At 43.9% G+C, this 20,909-nt stretch overlaps 1 protein-coding gene across 1 annotated transcript in view; it reads right to left on the reverse strand.

Annotated features, from left to right (window-relative positions):
- Positions 1 to 4,853: 4,853 nt before the first annotated feature.
- Positions 4,854 to 20,909, reverse strand: part of LOC144691401 (cysteinyl leukotriene receptor 1-like) — a 33,099-nt gene continuing 17,043 nt past the window's right edge. The window contains exon 2 of the transcript XR_013579129.1: positions 4,854 to 5,994. The gene's annotated coding sequence lies outside the window, so the exon portion shown is untranslated. The remainder of the gene's footprint in view (positions 5,995 to 20,909) is intronic.

Below are 20,909 nucleotides of genomic sequence, written 5' to 3' on the forward strand. Positions count from 1 at the left end.
GTTGGAGCCACGACACACAACAGAGCATGGACGGACTCCTCCTTTCTTCGCTCTAGTCCACTGACTGCCTCTCGCAACTCTGTCTGATTTTCCATCACCTGTCTTTGCATCTCCAGCATGTGTGTGACAGCCGTTTCCAGAGACTCAGCATCTGACTCAGACTCAGCGGGCGCTTGATCTCCAGCAGTCCTCCAAGCGCCAAGGACCTGCCTCCAACTGATGTGGAGATGTGTCAGTGAGGTGATCTCCAGAAAGTGACCCCGAGCCTAATCTAGATGTGTGACCCACAGGGGTCTGTGTCTCTGCACGGATGGAGGATGCAGGTGAACGCAGTGAGGGGTCTTCAGTGAATGGATCCTCATCTGAGATGGACCGGGGGCTGGGGCTGATGATGTGGCTGGGCCTGTGTTTGGGCCCGCTGGTGCCTGTGCGAATGTCAAGATTTGATCAACTCACGGAGGGCTCACCCGTACAGGGTTGCTAGGGGAGGGCAATCTCGCCTTTGCCACAGGAGTGACCCCCGTCTCTGCGGCTAAACCAGCTGCCTCCACCTCGCAGGTACTGGGCTACTATATTGTCACCCTCCCTCCTTCCATATGGGATCTCTCCCTCATGTTCTGGGCCAGGTTGGTCTGCATGAAGACGAATGGATGGAATGCAATGAGAAGGGATGGAGTAGAGGTTGGGAAGCGTGCGGCCTGCTGTGTGTGCTGAGCCCTCCCCAGTAAGGGCTGAAGATGTTGTTTGTGCAGGATGATAGATGAGATGGTGGTGATGTTAAGCTGTATGTGAGACAATCAGTGCTGATGTCTCCTCAGTTATTAGCGTGTGAGATCCCTGAGGAGTGGAACCCTTTGAAGGTCTTATGTCAGTATGAGAGTGTGAGTTTGGAGTGAGCAGAGGTTGACTTACCCTGGCAGAGTGGATTAGACCATTCATGCTCTTCCTGCACTGCAGGGTATTTTCTTTTTGATCCCAAAGGCACTGACCTCTGCTGCAACCCCCTTCCAGGCTGACAAGGTGAGGTTGGTGGACCTCCAGGGTCTATCCCTGGGGAAGAGGCGTTTGTAGACGGCTTTGAGCAGACCCACCAGGGAGTCATGCTGAAGCTTGGGCCGCAGAGATTCTTTCTCCTGGCAGCAATCTCGGGAAATCCAGACCACACAGCTGGGGTGTAGAGAGTGAATATGTCTGGCTGGCGTTAAAATATGGCATTAGGACCTTTTTTTATTCTTTCATGGGAAATGGGCATCGCTGGTGAGGCCAGCATTTATTGCCCATCCCTAATTGCCCTTGAGAAAGTGGTGGTGAGCTGCCTTCTTGAATCACTGCAGTCCATGTGGTGTAGGTACACCCACAGTGCTGTTAGGGGGGGAGTTCCAGGATTTTGACCCTGCGACAGTGAAGGAACGGGGATATATTTCCTAGTCAGGATGGTGAGTGGCTTGGAGGGAAACTTCCGGGTGGTGGTGTTCCCATGTATCTGCTGCCCTTGTCCTTCTAGATGGTAGAGGTCGTGGGTTTGGAAGGTGCTGTCAAAAGAGCCTGGGTGAGTTCCTGCAGTGCATTTTGTAGATGGTACACACTGATGCTACTGTGTGTCAGTGATGGAGGGACTGAATGTTTGTGGATGGGGTGCCAATCAAGCGGGCTGCTTTGTCCTGGATGGTGTCATGCTTTTTGAGTGTTGTTGGAGCTGCACTTATCCAGGCAAGTGGGGAATATTCCATCATACTCTCGACTTGTGCTTTGTAGATGGTGGACAGGCTTTGGGGTGTCAGGAGGTGAGTTACTCATCACAGGATTCCTAGCCTCTGACCTGCTCTTGTAGCCACAGTATTTATATGGCTAGTCCAGTTCAGTTTCTGGTCAATGGTAACCCCCAGGACATTGACAGTGGAGTTTCAGCAAAGGTAATGCTATTGAATGTCAACGGGTGATGGTTAGATTCTCTCCTGTTGGAGATGGCTATTGCTGCATTTGGACATGGCCTGTTTCAGTATCTGAGGCGTTGTGAATGGTGCTGAACATTGTACAGTCATCAGTAAACATCCCCACTTCTGACCTTATGATGGAAGGAAGGTCATTGATGAAGCAGCTGAAGGTGGTTGGGCCTAGGATACTACCCTGAGGAATTCCTGCAGTGATGTCCTGGAGCTGAGATGACTGACCTCCAACAACCACAAGCATCTTCCTTTGTTCTAGGTATGACTCCAACCAGCAGGGAGTTTTCCCCCTGATATCCATTGACTCCAGTTTTGCTAGGGCTCCTTGATGCTGCTTTGATATTGAGGACAGTCCCTCTCACCTCGCCGCTGGAGTTCAGCTCTTTTGCCCCTGTTTGAACCAAGGCTGTAATGAGGTCAGGCTCTGAGTGGCCCTGGCGGAACCCAAACTGAGCATCAGTGAGCAGGTTATTGCTAAGCAAGTGCCACTTGATAGCACTGTTGATGACCCCTTCCATCACTTTACTGATGATGGAGAGTAGACCGATGGGGTGGTAATTGGCTGGGTTGGATTTGTCCTGCTTTTTGTGTACAGGACATACATGGCCAATTTTCCAAATTACCGGGTAGATGCCAGTGCTGTAGCTGTACTGGAACAGTTTGACTAGGGGCGCAGCAAGTTCTGGAACACGAGTCCTCAGTACGTTTGCCGGAATATTGTCAGGCCCAAAGCCTTTGCACTATCCAGTGCCTTCAGCCATTTCTTGATATCACTTGGAGTGAATCGAGTTGGCTGAAGACTGGCACCTGTGATGCTGGGGACCTCTGGAGGAGGCCAAGATGGATCATCCACTCAGCACTTCTGGCTGAAGATTGTTGTGAATGCTTCAGTCTTATCTTTTCCATTGATGTGCTGGATTCCTCCATCTTTGAGGATGGGGATATTTGTGGAGCCTCCTCCTCCAGTAAGTTGTTTAATTGTCCACCATCATTCACAACTGAATGTGTCAGGACTGCAGAGCTTAGATCTAATCTGTTAGTTGTGGAATCGCTTAGCTCTGTCTATTACTTGCTGCTTATGCTGTTTGGCACACAAGTAGTCCTGTGTCATTTTTAGGTATGCCTGGTGCTGCTCCTGGCATGTTCCCATGCAATCTTCATTGAACCAGGGTTGATCCCCTGGCTTGGTGGTAATGGGAGTGGGGGATATGTCAGGCCATGAGGTTACAGATTGTAATTTCTGCTGCTGCTGATGGCCCACAGCGCCTCATGGATGTCCAGTCTTGAGTTGCTAGATCTGTTCGAAATGTATCCCATTTAGCACAGTGGTAATGCCACACAACACGATGAAAGGTATCCTCAGTGTGAAGATGGGACTTCATCTCCACAAGAACTGTACGATGGTCAGTCCTACTGATACTGTCATGGACAGATGCATCTGCAATAGGCAGGTTGGTGAGGATGAGGTCAAGTATGTTTTTCCCTTTTGTTGGTTCCCTCACCACCTGCCGCAGACCCAGTCTAGCAGCTATGTCCTTTAGGACTCAGCCAGCTCGGTCAGTAGTGTTGCTACCGAGCCACTCTTGGTGATGGATATTGAAGTCCCCCATCCAGAGTACATTCTGCGCCCTTGTCACCCTCAGTGCTTCCTCCAAGTGATGTTCAATATGGAGGCAGGCTCATTGATTCATCAGCTGAGGGAGGGTGGTACATGGTGATCAGCAGGAGGTTTCCTTGCCCATGTTTGACCTAATGCCATGAAACTTCATGGGGTCCAGAGTAGATGCTGAGCGCTGCCAGGGCAACTCCCTCCGGACTGTATACCACTATGCCGCCACCTTTGCTGGGTCTGTCCTGCCGGTGGGACAGGACATACCCAGGGATGGTGATGGTGGAGTCTGGGACATTATCTGTAAGGTATGATTCTGTAAGTATGACTATGTCAGGCTGTTGCTTGTCTAGTCTGTGAGACAGCTCTCCCAATTTTGGCACTAGCCCCCAGATGTTAGTAAGGAGGCCTTTACAGGGTTGACAGGGCTGAGTTTGCTGTTGTCAGTTCTGGTGCCTAAGTCGATGCTGGGTGGTCCATCCAGTTTTATTCCTTTTAGACTTTTTAGCCATTTGATACAGCTGAGTAGCTCGCTAGGCCGTTTCAGAGGGCAGTTAAGAGTCAACCACATTGCTGTAGGTCTGGGGTCACATGTAGGCCAGACCAGGTAAGGACAGCAGATTTCCTTCCCTAAAGGACGTCAGTAATGGGTTTTTATGATAATCAAAAGTGGTTGGGGTTGTTTGGTAAACTCAGTTCTTTTGATTTGTTGGTCTCCACGGGGGTCATAACACTGTGTAACTCACTGCGAGGGAGGCGAGAGGACAGCAGGGATAAAGGGAGCAGTGTAAGAGTGAGAGAGAGTCACTGCAAGACCAGCAGGAGAGGAGAGCACCGCAGGGATAAAAGGAGCAGCATGAGAGTGAGAGTCACTGTGAGGCCAGTCGGAGAAGTGAGAGTAGAGTAAGGATAAAATGAGCAGCATGAGAGTGAGAAAGTCACTGTGAGACTGGAGGAGAGGTGAGAGCACAGTGGGGATAAAAGGAGCAGAGGAGAGAGCAAGAGAGTCACTGTAAGACCAGCATCAAGGTCTCCCAAGAAAGTCAAAGTGTGACCTCACAGGAAACGCGATAAGTGATCGATTGGTGAGTATTTTTCTCTTCAATTGAAACTTGGGTATTTGTCTCAAGTTGGGAGCTGGAAAATTAAGAATTTAAATGGGTTACTATAATAGTAAGTGATTTTATGAATCTATTAATAGTAGTAAAGTTTGTTAGCAGTAGCAAGGTTTATTATCTAATAATAATGGCAGGACTGCACCTGTCGGAGATTAATCACACCAAGGCATCATTAATACGTAGAAACCCCATTTATTACTTGTGCACAAGGGAGAACAATACAACGAGAGCTATTGTACCATCTCGTAGCAGAATACTCGCAGACCTGTTAAAAGCATTTTTACAGCCAATCAGTAAATTTTGCACAAACCTATCCGCTTCTTTGCATAAGTTAACTGACCAATCCATATTTCAGTAAATTTTCATTCCCAGCACAACAGACATAGTGCTTACACAAATGCTTATCACAATCCTGATTACATTGGCCTGAGAAAGAACAAAATGGAATGTCTCAGGGCTCATCCTACAACTGTGGTCAGACAAGATGATATTGTTCTCAAGGCTGCAGTATTTTTCTCTTAGGCCTAGGCATATAATTCAACTTCCCCATTAACCCTTTTAGCACTAAATGGGTTCCCTATAGTTGTCTAGGCCACCACATTTCCCCCCTTTTGTCCTACAAGGACAATCCACCACCCTTAGCCAAGTTCTATGTATCCTAGTCACCAGGCTTCATCCTCAGTGGGGTCCTGATTCCTGAGGAGAGGGAGGGAATGGGTAGCTGGCTTGAATCAGCAAGGTAGGCACAGGAACCCAATGGCAACTCACCCATCCGAGTACTACCCTTGGTATAATTTCTCCTGACGCATATCCAGGCCGGCCCCTTAACGATCACAAAGGTGGGCTCCCGTCTCCAAATGGGCGTTCGATGAATGAGGGCCCCTGTATTACCTAGGGACCATGTAGAATCTGAGGGGAAAGCCAAAAAATGCATCTCTGAGGAGGAAGGGTTCAGCAGGAAAATGAGTACAAATCCAACATTTAGTCCGATTAACTTGCGAGGCTACGGCCTGCATTCGTTGAACTGCGGAATTGGTATTCCATGCCCCCGCAAGGACCACGCAGAACAGGATCCAAATCAGAGTCAGCATTCTGATGGCTCAGTTAAAGTTCCTGTACAAGCACTTCCGTCCGAGGTCAGCGTCCTTCAACCTTTACGGCCCTATGGATGGTGAGCAGGACTTGGAAAGGTCCCTCCCATCGAGGTTCCAAACAGTTCTTTTTCCTGAAGGTCTTTACCTGGATTAGGTCCCCAGGTTGGTATTGATGGCAGTCTTCAATGGTGGGCTTTTTCTGAGCTTCTACTACCTGTGAATGCAAGCTTTTGAGAGAATTAGTGAGTGCTATAGAGTATGTAATCATTCCCTCATCCATAGCGTGGATGTCCAGTTCCCTAGCAGACAAGGGTGGTGTCACTGGGAGGCGCATGGGACGTCCCATTACAACTTCATAAGGGGAAAGGGAGGTGGTACGGTTAGGGTGAAAGCGCATAGTCATGAGCGCCAAGGGTAGAGCTTCAGGCCATTTCAAACCGGTTTTTTCACATAATTTAGCTAGTTTTGTTTTTCAGAATACCATTTTGTCTTTCCACCGCCCCAGTAGACTGGGAGTGGTATGGGCAGGAAAGGTGACGGTTGCATTGTGAAGCCTTCAACAGTTCCTTTATCACTTTAGCAGTAAAATGAGGCCCATTATCACTCGATAAAATCTCTGGTATCCCAAACCTGGGTACGTATTCACGCAACAACAATTTTGCAACAATAACAGAATCATTTCGTCGGGTGGGATACGCCTCCACCCATCTCGAGAACAAACATACTAGAACTAAAACATAATTATATCCCATACATTTAGGCATTTGTATAAAGTCCATTTGTAGGTGTACAAATGGGCCCCATGGCTGGGGTCCCGTACCAGCAGTCACTGTGGGTGTCTTGCCTGGGTTATGTAGTTGGCAAAGCAGACATTGTGAAGCTATTTTAGCTGTCATGGCGAAACACCCAGACGCAACCCACATCTGCTGTGCCATTCTGTTCATCCCCCCTTTGCCCCAATATTTTCTACTCTATATAATGTCCTGCCGGGTGTTGACATAGGTATGACAGGTATTACTAATACAATGCCTATTAGCATATTACTATTCACTATACATTCAACATTCATTCTATATACGCGTGTCAAACCTCTGAGCTGGCAACCGGTCAAGTCATGATTCTTGTGTCGTGAGAGATTCAATAAATGCTCATTAGTTACCCATAAAGGGACTAACCCTTCATTAATCTGTCTTAAATTTTCTCAGGCTTGTTCGAGTGCCCAAGATCCATAGCTGCATACATCATTTCTGCTTGCTTCGTCTGAAATATCTTTCCCTATTTCAGATAATTTATTGATAGGCCCCGCATGACTTTCGAACACGGTAGCCAGGCTTTGGATTAACCGTGTCACGTCCTGGTCCGTATCTAATTGGATATCCTGGATCCCCTGTCCCCACATGACTTTCCTTAAGCTTAAAGCTCAGGGTACAGACCTTCTGGTCAACGGTTGCCAGGTTCTAAATTAACCACTGATGTCCCTATATTGAATATCGTAGCAGCATCATTTATCAGGCTGCGCTTAACGCGGTTCCTTCCCAAGCCTGATCGCATCTCGCCATTAAACTGAACTGCTTCAGTCATCAATTGGCGTGTCAGAGCCGTATAGAGTGCTTGGGTATGGGTTGAGCACCACTGGGGCAGGACGACATCGGATACATTCAAGACTACGGGTACCAGCTCGTGGTGTACATTATCATACAAAACTTCTGATTAACCAGTACCAAACCATTCGTCGGTCCTGGATGCATAGTCGGACAAGATGGGTCAGTCGGTGTGGTTTGAGGGGCTTCAATTATCTCTCCTTGGACTGTGAAAGTAGATGTGGAAGGTGGCTGGGTAGTGGCGGACCTCCCACGCCCGATCTGAAGCAAACCCTCACTACAATTTGAAAGCACTTGTTACATTTATCATTCCCCGTCGCCTGTCGCATTCAGCACTGTCAGTGCTGTACCAAAGTTCCTCCCGCGGTGCGGGATGAGCAGTGATGATCCCTGACCTTGTTGCCAGTACTGATACGCCCACGACCAGGATCGTAGATCTGTGGAGACATTAACATTGGCTCCCGTTCTCATATCTACAAGTGCGCATGTATCACCTGTCATAATTACCTTGTATGGTCCATGCCTGTTCGCTCCGAGCTCACCCTGACCATCACCTTATTCCCCACTTGGTCCATTGTTGCTCTTTGGATTTGCGTGTTTCCATATCCTTAATCACCTGTCGGTCTCTGACTTCCTTCCTTAACTCATGCAATTGGTTACTTAATTCCCTTACATAGTCCGTATTTTTCCTTTCAGTGGCCCTACATCTCCTCCTCCCACTAAAATGTCTTCAGGTAATTGCATGGCCCTTCCTGTTATCAATTCAATGCGGTGAACCTGGTAGTCCTATTTGGTGTAGCCCTAAGGCACATCAGAATGCTGGGCAATACTGTGGCCCAGCTGTTGCCTGTCTCCTGAATTGCTTAGGCTATAGATGTTTTTAAAGTTCAGTTCATCCTTTCCACCATCCCTGGACTCTGGGGGTGGTAAGGAATATGGAATTTCTGTTTAATCTCCATAAGATTACACACTTCTTCAATAACTCTCCCTGTGAAATGAGTTCCCTCATCTGAATCCATCTGGGTAGGCACCCCCTACTCCTTCCAGTTTACTCTCTCCTGCTGCTGTCTCATGTTAGACCTCAATTCCTTAAACAACTCTACAATGCACCTTCTTATCCTATCTTTCAATGGCTCAGTATCTTCACTTCCAGTGATGGTTCTCTCTGGGAACCACTTAACTCTGCCTGTCATCAAGGTGTTAATCCTGTGGTCTTACTTTTTGTAGCTCACAGGCACATTAATATAATCAGTAATACATCTATTTAGCCTTTTTCCAGCTTTCCCTTTACCTGTATCCATCTTGTGGTAAATTGTTGTTAAGTATAATTTCTCCTTACATTTCAATTCCTGAACTACAGATTCCACATAGTTTTACCTCTAAGTTTTTTTCCCTGACCATAATCATCCTAAGATTCTCTTGAGTTCAGTTTCTCTATTGTCAGCGAGGATCTCTGTTTCTAGATCTTTGCTTATCTCCCCCTGTGCAGTTCCAATGCCTCAGTTGATGGCCAGATTATCAAATTAATTTCTCTTAAAACAGTTTGTACATTATGTCCTCTTCCCCTAACTCATTCACCTATTTGCCTCATACCATTTTACACATGCAACAGCTACCATCTTATCTTGTTCAGGTTGTCTGGAGAGACTTTAAAATAAATAAAATATTCTCATAACAGTTCTAAAAACAGAAATCAGGTATTGACATGTTTTGCTTCCTTATCTTCTTCTCAAACATTTTATTGTCTCAAAAGTAACCCACTAAATTGTGTCTGACCCGTTTCTTTTAGAATTATCCCAGATTCATTAACTCGGCCAAAAATTGGATTTCTGCCAAACTTTGTCAAGGTCTTGAGCTTAGCTTCATATTTTAGGAACAGAATTTACAAATACAAAAGCTTGCAGCATTTGAATTAGTGCCAATTGTTGTCAAACCTTTTAAAATGAAAATTCCCTTTTGAGAACTTTATCAAGAACCAAACCTCAAATTTTTAAACTTTGTAAGGACTGTAATTTGCACTATCAAAATTAAAACAACCTCTTTTTCATGTGTAATGATTTGTATCCAAGTTATAATTTCCGTATGTTTATTGACACATTCTTTATCTCAGATAGCATCCTCGTTATTCAAAGTAACCTGTTAAATTACACTGCACTTTACATCTCAAGATTGTCCCAAATTCAAATTACAGTGCTGCTGGGATGCAGATTTCCTTTAATATTTAATTCATCTCTTCAAAAGAAACCCCTTTTTATCCATTGGAACCACCTAGACCTTGTGTTTATGTCTTTTGGTTTTCCTAGAATGCTTCTGAATTTCAAGTAATTTTGTTTTTTCAGAATTTTAGAATACGAACTCGTATGTATTAATCCCAATTAGCTTGGAAGCTGATGATGAGGGTTATTCCTTACTAGTCTGCAAGGGGGTGGTTCAAGGGTTGGTTCATCTCAAACAAAGGCAAGCCCTGTTTCATCTTTACACTACCTTCAAATTACGATTTTTGCCAGAAATCTCAACTCAAACCTTATACTCAAAACTTTGGAATGTTTGAATAAACTTTTCCTTTAATCTAATATGGGGCTTTCAACTCTAAAGTGCTCAACTACACACACAAAAGACAATTCAGGGAAGAAAACACATTAAGGCTCACATACAAATGCTTCCTTGCATACAAACAAACACATATATAAAGGTATGTATTTATATTCCTATAATATTGAACTTAACTCTAAACGAAGCTTCAAGTGGCAGTGGGGGGAATAAAGGGACCTTGAAGGCTCCACCTATAGGGACCTTCAAACTGGCGAAAGCTCACATTTTCTCTGCTGCTGCTTGTCGACTGCTCATTAACCCCCTAGGGGTACCCTCTCTCTCTCTCTCTCTCTCTCTTCAGCACAAACAGCTCTTGTAACTTAGATCAATTCATTTTTTTTAAGTTACAGAAAATTCCCTAGCGGACCTTTCGGGTCCATAATGGACATACATATAAGCATTTGGGGTTCCCTTTGGAGGGGGAACCAAATAAATGGGGTTTCTTTGATGCCATATTACCCATTCTTTATCTAATAACTAAAAAAGGCCAGTCCTTGGCAGGTCCTCGACCCCCAATCTACTACTAAGGTACTTTCACCAATTAGTCCACTCACACGCTCAAGGGGTCCCGGACCCCGAGCCGCAAACATGCACCCACACACTCAGTACCAACTCCAGGGGCTCCGACCCCGAGTATACACTAAAACTAAACATAAACTCCAGGGTCTTCAACCCCGAGTATACACTAAACTAAACCTAGACTCCAGGGGCTCCAACCCCGAGTACACACTAAACTAAACATAAACTCCAAGGGCTCCGACCCCGAGTATACACTAAACTAAACCTAGACTCCAGGGGCTCCAACCCCGAGTATACACTAAACTAAATCTAAACTCCAGGGACTCCGACCCCGAGTATACACTAAACTAAATCTAGACTCCAGGGGCTCCAACCCCGAGTATACACTAAACTAAATCTAAACTCCAGGGACTCCGACCCCGAGTATACACTAAACTAAACCTAAACTCCAGGGGCTCCAACCCCGAGTATACACTAAACTAAACCTAGACTCCAGGGGCTCCAACCCCGAGTATACACTAAAACTAAACCTAAACTCCAGGGGCTCCAACCCCGAGTACACACTAAACTAAACATAAACTTCAGGGTCTTCAACCCCGAGTATACACTAAAACTAAACTTAGACTCCAGGGGCTCCAACCCCGAGTATACACTAAAACTAAACTCCAGGGGCTCCAACCCCGGGTACACTCTAAAACTAAACTCCAGGGGCTCCAACCCCGAGTACACTCTAAAACTAAACTCCGGGAGCTCCGACCCCGAGTATATTCTGGCCAGAGCGGTCCCGGACCGCGACAACTAATCTCCTAAACACTTAAATTGATGACTTACCCTAAGAATCAGCCACAGGCAGGCGAGGGCAGATCGTGGGTCAACGAACCCCAGAAGCCCAAATCGGGCTGCCGCGGACTGAGGAGTCCATGAACCGCGAGGTCCTAACACTGGCGCTCCGTGACCCAACCCTAGGGGTTAGTCATCTCGGTGGGACCTCCAAGAAACTGTTGGAGATTAATCACACCGAGGCATCATTAATACGTAGAAACCCCATTTATTAATTGTGCACAAGGGAGACAGCACACAAAAGAGCCACTGTACAATCTCGTAGCAGAATACTCGCAGACCTGTTAAAAGCATTTTTACAGCCAATCAGTAAATTTTGCACAAACCTATCCGCTTATTTGCATAAATTAACTGACCAATCCATATTTCAGTAAATTTTCATTCCCAGCACAACAGACATAGTGCTTACACAAATGCTTATCACAATCCTGATTACATTGGCCTGAGAAAGAACAAAATGGAATGTCTCAGGGCTCATCCTACAACTGAGGTCAGACAAGATAGTATTGTTCTCAAGGCTGCAATATTTTTCTCTTAGGCCTAGGCATATATTTCAACTTCCCCATTAACCCTTTTAGCACTAACTGGGTTCCCTATAGTTGCCTAGACCACCACACACCAACCTCTATGGCACACATCCTATGCTATGTGGGAACTCTTGGACGTTTTCGATGTCCTAGATAACCATTTGTCCAGGAAGTATCATCAGCTCCAGCAGCTTAAGCTCTAGGTTTTGGAGTTTAAGCAGCAGCTGATGTCACTGCAGTGCATCTGTGAAGTGGAGAACTTAGTGGATGGCATGTTTATAGAGCATGCAGGGGGGAGAGGGAATGGGTGACCACCAAGCAGTCAAGAAACAGTAGTGTAGGAGTCCCATGAGTGGATCCCACTGTCCAGTATTCAGTTCTAAATATTAATAAGAGTGATGGTTCATCTGGGGAGTGAACCAGAGCCAGGTGTATGGTACCACGGGTGGCTCAGCTGTATAGGGAGGCATAAAGTAGACTGGAAGTACATAGTGATAGGAGTATCGATAGGTAGGATTATAGGCAGGTTTTTTGGAAGCCACAGACATGAATCCAGGGTGTCTCCATGGTGCCAGCATCAAGGAATCACTGAACAGCTACAGAGTATTCTGAGTGGGGAGGGTGAACATTCATCAGTCATGGTACACATTGGTATGGACAACATAGGCAGAAAGAGGGATGTGGTCCTGCAGTCAAAATTTAAGGAGCTATGTAGGTAATTAGCAAGTAGGGCCTTGAAAGTAGTAACCTTCAGATTACTCCCAGTGCAATCTGCAAGTGAATATAGATATAGGAGGATAAAGCAGATGAATGTATGGCTAGAAAGATGGTGCAGGAGGGAGGGCTTTAGATTCTTGGGGAATTGGAACTGGCTCTGGGGGTGATGTGACCTATACAGGGCAAAATGAAAAAGACTGAACTTTAATTTCCTGTGGTTGCAGAGACAATGGAGACTGATTACCACATCTCAGCAGAAACCATCTCCTGTTGAGTTAAATGACAGAATATGGAAATGATTTGACTTGAAAGAAAACGGACTCTGGGCAAAAGAAATGTTTTTTTTTTTCCCTTCCAGGAATACACAAAGAAAGGGGTTAAAAAGCTAGCTGCAGACCTGATAAGTGTGTTCTAGTTCTGGTGTGCCACTGAAAGTCACGACAGAAGAATATCAACTAGGCACCTTTTTCTTGCTCCTCTCTCTCTGTCGCTGGGGGGCAAGTCAGCAAAGCCACAAACAAAAAAGGAAATAGAACAGCTTTTTCAGCTGACCTGCAGAACCAAGTGTCTCCAAACCAACTGCTAAACTGCCAAAGTCAGCTGTACCGGAATCACCCAACTTAACAGCAGCAACATTGTGCCATCTGCACTTCATGGACAAGCCAAAGGCTGATTCACATATCTCTTTTAATTTTTATTTGGACTCAGCTTTTTGTTTCTGATCTGTTTGTATGTGTGTTGCATTTTTATTATTTTTTCTCTCGGGTTTTTAATAACTAATAAACTTACTCTTTCTTTGATGAAGGAAAGCTGGTTAAATTGGCTCCTTCTAAGAGATAAATGCATTTGGACTGGGAAAATGTATCCATAAGAGAAGGGATCCCTTTTAAATTAACTTTGTTGTGACCAACAAGTGGGTTGAATAAAGAAGGGGAGCCAGCTCATTCCTCCTCATCAGGGAGCATAACAAAATTGGAAGTTAACAATTTGGGGGACCTCGTCTGGGATCATAGCAAATTTGCAGGGGCCTCGCCCGGGGACCGGACATAACAGTGTGAAATAATAAGTTATTAGGTGGGTTCAGAGAAAGGGAGAAAGTAATAAAGTCTAAATCAGGCTTACTGTGCCTGTGAATGAATACTGTGAATGCACGGCATGAGGGAAATAAGGTTGATGAGTTATAGGCACAGGTTTCCATATGGAAATACGATCTTGTGGCTATAACAGCAATTTGACTCAAAGAAGGGCAAGACTGGATGTTAAATACTCCTGGACACAAGCTGTTCAGGAAAAATAGCAAATGAAGAAAAGGGGTTTTGGTTAAGAACATTGTAGTGCTGGAGAAAGTGAATGTCCCAGAGGGGTCAAGGACAGGATCTACCTGGCTAGAGTTAAGGAACATAGAAGGTGTAATTACATTGCTCAGTGTAGTCTATAGGTCACCAACTAGTGGAAAGGATGTAGAGGAACAAATTTGCAAGGAAAACACAGAAAGCTGCAAGATTTATATATTAGTGGGGGACTTTGATTATCAGAATATAGACTGGGATAGTAATAGTGTGAAGGGCAGAGAGGCGCAAGAGTTCCTAGAGTGTGTTCAGGAAAATTTTCTACTACAGTGTGTTTCCTGTCCAAACAGAAAGGAGGCACTGCTAGACCTGGTTCTTGGGAATGAGGTGGGCCAAGCGGATCAAGTGTCAGTAGGAGGACATTTAGGGGACAGTGACCATTGTATCATAAGGTTTAGGTTGGTTATGGAAAAGGACATAGAACAATCCAGAGTAAGAATAATTAACTGGAGGAAAGCCAACTTCAATGGGGTAAGAATGGGTCTGGGATAAATTGGAATCAAATGTTGACAGGAAAAATGGTAACTGAACAATGGGCTACCTTCAAAAAGGAGAGTTTGGGCACAGTCAAGGTATATTCCCATGAAGGGGAAAGGTATGGCAAACAAATCAGGAGCTCCCCGGATGATGAAAGAGATAAAGGTTGTAATGAAGAAGAAAAAGTGTGCTTATAGCACATGTCAGGTGGATTATGCAATTGAGAACCAGGCTGAATATAGAAGGTTCAGGGGGGAAGTAAGAAAGCAAATAAGAGAAGCAAAGAGAGAATATGAAAAGAGATTGGCATAAAAGGGAATCCCAAAGTCTCCTATCAGTATATAAATAGTAAAAAGAGGAGTGGAGCCAATTAGGGGCCAATATGGGGATTTACAAATGGAGGCTGAGTTATTACAAGAATATTTTGCATCTGTATTTACTGAGGAAGAAGCTGCCCTGGTGATGGTGAAAGGGGAGGCAGTTCAGACACTTGAAGAGTTTAAAATTGATAAGAGGTGGTATTTGATCAGATAAAGTAACAAAGTAACTTAATTACTTAAAGCTGATAAGGCACCAGGACCGGATGAGATGCATCCAATAAGGAAAGTGAGAGTGGAAATTGCAGATGGACTGCGGCCAAATTTTTTCAGTCTTCTTTAGACTCAGGGTTGGTGCCAGGGGACTGGAGAATTGCAAATGTTATACCCTTGTTCAAAAGAAAGGCACAAACATAAGCCCAGCAACTTCAGGCCAGTTAGTTAACTACAGTGATGGGGAAGCTTTAGAAACAATAATTTTGGACAAAATTAATAGTCACTAATACATGTTAATTATGGAATGCCAGCATGGACATGTTATGGGTAAATTGTGTTTAATCAACTTGCTGGAGTTTTTTGAAGAGGTAACAGAGAGGAATGATGAGACCAATGCTGTTGATGTGGTGTACATGGACTTCCAAAAGGCATTTGATACAGTGCTGCACAGCAGAGCAAAGCTATAATTCATGGAATAAAAGAGTCACTGGATGGATGGACACATGGATACAAAATTGGCTGAGTGACAGGAGGGTAATGAGTAATGGATACTTTTCGGACTGGAGGAAGGTTTGAGTCAATAGGCACAAAGCAAGTGAGTGTCTGCTGGTGATAATATTCTTGGGCCTAAGTTTTGTGATAAGTGAGCCACATCATTGGACAGCTGGAAATTGGAAGGCAAGCCATGGATGAATATAGTTTGCTTATGATTCTAGGACACTACGGCAAAGAAGGCGGCCATTTGGCCTATTGTGCCCATGCCTGCTCTTTGAAAAAGCTATCCAATTGGCCCCACTCCCCTGCACTTATGCCATAGCTCTTTTGAAATGTACCATTGAATCTGGTTCTACTAGTCTTTGCCAGTGCATTGCACAATAACTCCCTCAATAATAGCTTCCCTCATCTTTCCACATAACTGAAGTCCGCCATCACAGGTGATTGTATGAAAAAGGCTTGCAGTTTGGCAAATAATCATCATACGTCTAATGTCAATGCTGAGGTGAGTCTGTGTCACAGCTGTGTCATAGAATTACACTTGAAGCAATTAAATTCAGGAAACACTTTGATAAACTTCCTCCTTCCACTTGCTGGGCCAAGATTCAATAACAAATGTAAATGATAAGGGGAAGAGATTGGACAGCTTCATCCAGTTCTTCTAGTAAGACTCAAGTTTGTGGAGACAAAACTTTTGATTATATTTTTTTACTTAAGTTTTCTTCATGGATTCATAACATTGCAAACTTAATATAAAAGTAAAAATGCAAATTTATAATTGTAGCATTCAAGGTGCAGGTATGAAAGTCCATACTTATGGAATAAATATTTTTATACTTATCATAACCCCATATTCCAAAAGGGTTCAACTATTGAAAAATCTTTACTTGGTATATACAAAAGACAATTTTGTAAGATAAAATATGTTACACAGCATATTGATATATTTGAGCAACATCAACAGTAATTGGAACAAGGAAATTCTAGGATAGAACCAATGGATTATTGGAACACGGCACATTGATCTGAACCAGGCACCAACAAAACACCAATCCAGGATACAAAGGGGGTCAGTGATGAATACCGCATTGCAAAGTCATGGAACATGGATTTATGCTTACAATTCTTATCTGGTGTGCTCCTGACTCATTTGAACTAACAGGCTCACAAACATAAAGCAGGGAATGTCAATTTTGCCTATTAGGAAGACTAAAGCTCTATGATGCAGCTTCAAAAGTAGCATTGGGAGATACCCTGAAGCAGGTTCCTTGCCTGATCTGGAATGTTGTCTAGTTTAGTAACTGATGGGAGAGAAAGAGCATATTGGTGATTCAAAATACAATCTTCATCAAAAGCTGATTTAATTATGTCTTTAAATAGTTCCTCAATTATAACACGAGTTGCGTAAGTACAACTCTATTAAGAAAAAGATGATAGACATCGGAGAGAGACAGGCCAAGCAACGGAAGATTTAGGAGAATTAGCTGAAGGTAGTGTTAAGAAAGAGCTACAGAGAGTGGGGCCAATACACCTGAAAACTCTACAACAAGGGGGTGCATAGGAGTGTGTCAGAGGACCTTAGAATGTGGGCTGTGACATATAGCTGAGGGAGATTGCAGAGATAAGGTGAGGCAAAACCATGGAGGGATCTGTAAACAGGGGCAAGGATTTTGAATTTGGTGTATTAGTGTACAGGGTCATTGGAGATCAATGAGGTCAGAGATGATGGGTGAGCAAGTGTGAGACAGAATGTCAGAGGTGGAGTTGGAGTTTCCAGAGAAAGGACACTAAGATGCTAGCCAGGAAGGTATTTGAAAAGTTGAATCTCAAAGTATCAAGAGCATTGATAAGGGTTTCCAGTCGTAGTCAAAACGAATGTGCACATATACATCCTTTCAGACTGATTTCGCTTCACATGCAGTGAAGTATTTTTGAAGTGTAGTCACTGTTTTAATGTTGGAAATGTAGTTGCCAAGTTCCACAAAGCAAGGTCCCACAAACATCAATGAGATAAATGATCAGATAATCTGTTTTAGTGATGTCAGTTGAAAGTTAAATGTTGGCCAAGTAGAAGGAGAACTCTTCTGCTCATCTTCAAAATAGTGCCATGCAATCTTTGACACTCATCTGAGAGGGAGATAATGCATTAATTTAATGTCTCATCTGAAAGATAGCACCTTCAACAGTGCAGCAGTCCCTCATGACTGCATTGAGTGACAACCTAGATTATGTGCTTGAACCCAAAATCGTCTCACTCAGAGTGTTGAATTTTAAGTGGAGCCAGTGGCCCCAACCTTGGCTTAAAAGTTGGGTGCAAGCCCACTTGCACTTGGCCAGGAAACCCCAAGCTAATTTAATGGCCATCGGGCTGTTAATTGATTCAGGGTAGATCTTCTGCCACCATCTGGAAGGAAGACCCGTCTCTGAGAGCTGCCAGCCAATCAATTGACCCTTAAGTAGTCATTAATTGGCCAAGACTGAGCCAAAGTTGGCACTTGGGCTGTGATGGCGCAAAACCAGACAATGGTGTTCTTTTTGGAGGCTTTGGGAAGACTTTTGCTTAGTGAAATGCAAGGCTTTGTGATAACCCAATTGACAACAGGAAGTTGTATTCAATTGGGTGAAACCGTAAGCAGAAGGAAAGATAAATACAAAGCAAGTTCAGTAGTTGAATGTAAAACTGCTAATTATAATCATTACCATCAGTATGATTCTCCACCAACCCTTATATCATCTCATCTGAAGTCATGTCAAAAGCATGATGCTCAAATATAACATTTTATCCACATACAGTTAGAATTTTGTGCATAAATTGCAACATTATCTGGATCTAATGATTTTATTGTGTTATGTACAAAATAGCTGATTCGATTAATTCATTCATTCAAATGTTTTAACCTGTTACATTTGCCGAGATTCCCTCTTTATCTCTATCATCTATATTGGCTCCTACTCAATCTCATCTAGCTGGTAGATTTCACCAGGTGCCCACATTTCCAATATCAACTTCATGCTGAAATGAAAGCTGTGGGGAAGTTATTTAGGTACATTCACATTTAGGAGAGGTAGTTTGTATCCCAAATGGATGCTATGAACTGACAAAATCACCAAATGTTTGGCTAGCATGAATTCAAACATTGACCAGAGTGCTGTTAAGGAATCATCTGAACTGGTACATTGAAGAACATAAAAACAAAAAGCTAAAAGCTACTGCGGATGCTGGAAATCCAAAACAAAAACAGAATTACCTGGAAAAACTCAGCAGGTCTGGCAGCATCGGCGGAGAAGAAAAGAGTTGACGTTTCGAGCCTTCATGGCCCTTCGGCAGAACTGAAGCATAGTTAGAAGAAGGGAGAAATATAAATTGGTTTAAGGTGGGGGGGGTGGGGGGGGGGCTGGTGGGGGGAAAGAGAGACATTGAGGGTGTGGTGATTGTGGAGATGAGCAGATAATCAAAAGATGTCACAGACAAAAGGGTCAAAGAGGTGTTTTGTCTGAGAAAAGTGCTAATTAAGAATGGAGGACAGGATATTCAAAGTACAGCTCTAGTGGGGGTGGGGTGGAAAGGCTAACAAGGTTTTAGTTTTAGATTTAAAAATAATGGAAATAGGAGGGGAAAGAAGAATCTATATAAATTATTGAAAAAAAGCGGGGGGTGGGGGGGTTGGGGGGGGGGTGGGAAACGGGGTGGGGATGGGGGGAGGGAGTTTAAGATCTAAAGTTGTTGAATTCAATATTCAGCCCGGAAGGCTGTAAAGCCTAGTCGGAAGATGAGGTGCTGTTCCTCCAGTTTGCGTTGGGCTCAATGCAAACTGGAGGAACAGCACCTCATCTTCTGACTAGGCACTTTACAGCCTTCCGGGCTGAATATTGAATTCAACAACTTTAGATCTTAAACTCCCCCTCCCCCCATCCCCACCCTGTTTCCCACCCCCTCCCCACTTTTTTTTTCAATAATTTATATAGATTCTTCTTTCCCCACCTATTTCCATTATTTTTAAATCTAAACTAAAACCTTGTTAGCCTTTCCACCCCACCCCCACTAGAGCTGTACTTTGAATATCCTGTCCTCCATTCTTAATTAGCACTTTTCTCAGACAAAACACCTCTTTGACCCTTTTGTCTGTGACATCTTTTGATTATCTGCTCATCTCCACAATCACCACACCCTCAATGTCTCTCTCTCCCCCCACCACCACCCCCCCCCCCCCCCGCCCCCCAACCTTAAACCAATTTATATTTCTCCCTTCTTCTAACTATGCTTCAGTTCTGCCGAAGGGCCATGAAGGCTCAAAACGTTAACTGATTTCTTCTCCGCCAATGCTGCCAGACCTGCTGAGTTTTTCCAGGTAATTCTGTTTTTACATTGAAGAACATGCCGCTTAGACCTATGTCATTTGCTTATTGCGCTAATCCAAACCATTGAGCCATTTCTCAGACACTATCATAGTTACTATCCCATTGTAATTTACTCCTGTGATCCCATGGAACCACCTCATGATAAAACATTTCAAACACCTCAATCAGTTCCATCTAATTTGAATTTAATGCACTTCCTTTGCACATATCATCTAGCTGTGATTTGCTGAGTGACTCACCACCAAGCTACGTGATATGACCATGAACTGAATTCATCCTTCTCACACTTGTTCTGAAACCATTCCACAGCCCTCTCTGACCTAATTACAACACATCATTCTCAGGTATTAGTTCAATTGCCATTGTTATTGATGACCCAAAATTTTAGCCCACTCTATCACAATCCTGTTTTCAGATTTGTCAGCATTACATTGAGGGGTAAGGGCCAAGTCTGACTTACAAGGAGTTATAGATGAATGGTGCTTGGAACTGGCTTGGTTGTAGTGCTCGGTTTCAAAGCAACTTCTACAAAATATGCCAATAAGATAAAATATGTGATTTACCATGGCGTTGGTGAATAGTTGCACATCCATAGAGATCTGGGGTATTAGACTTCGCTCAAGTGGTTGTACTTCTGCATCAGAACCATAAGGTCCACTTGAGAGTTGAGTGCATAATTTAGGGTGACATTTCAGTGGTACCATCTTTTGGGTGAGATGTTAAACTGAGGTCATGTCTGCCCCCTCAGATGGACATCAAAGATCCCATGGTACTATTTAAAGAGAAGACTGACTTGCTAATATTTTCCCCATAGCCAGCATCAGTAAAAGCAAACAGATCATTTATAAAGTTCATTGATCTCCTAACTGTATCTTGCTGTGCATTTCCCAACATTACACCAGTGATTACACTTCAAAAGATAATCCATTCATGAAGTGATATGGGACTTCCTGATGTGACTGATTCCATCAACTTGCACTTTAATTGTGTAGACACCTCTGAACCCAAATAAGGTAAATGTGCATATTTGTGAATAAATGTGAAATTCTTCAGTTTCTGTTATACAATTTTCTCTTAATCCTACCACAAAGAAATTACCTACACTGGGGTACAATTTTAACAGCATTAGCAGC

This window comes from Cetorhinus maximus, chromosome 16 (genome assembly GCF_964194155.1).
Source record: "Cetorhinus maximus chromosome 16, sCetMax3.hap1.1, whole genome shotgun sequence".
Taxonomy (NCBI): domain Eukaryota; kingdom Metazoa; phylum Chordata; class Chondrichthyes; order Lamniformes; family Cetorhinidae; genus Cetorhinus; species Cetorhinus maximus.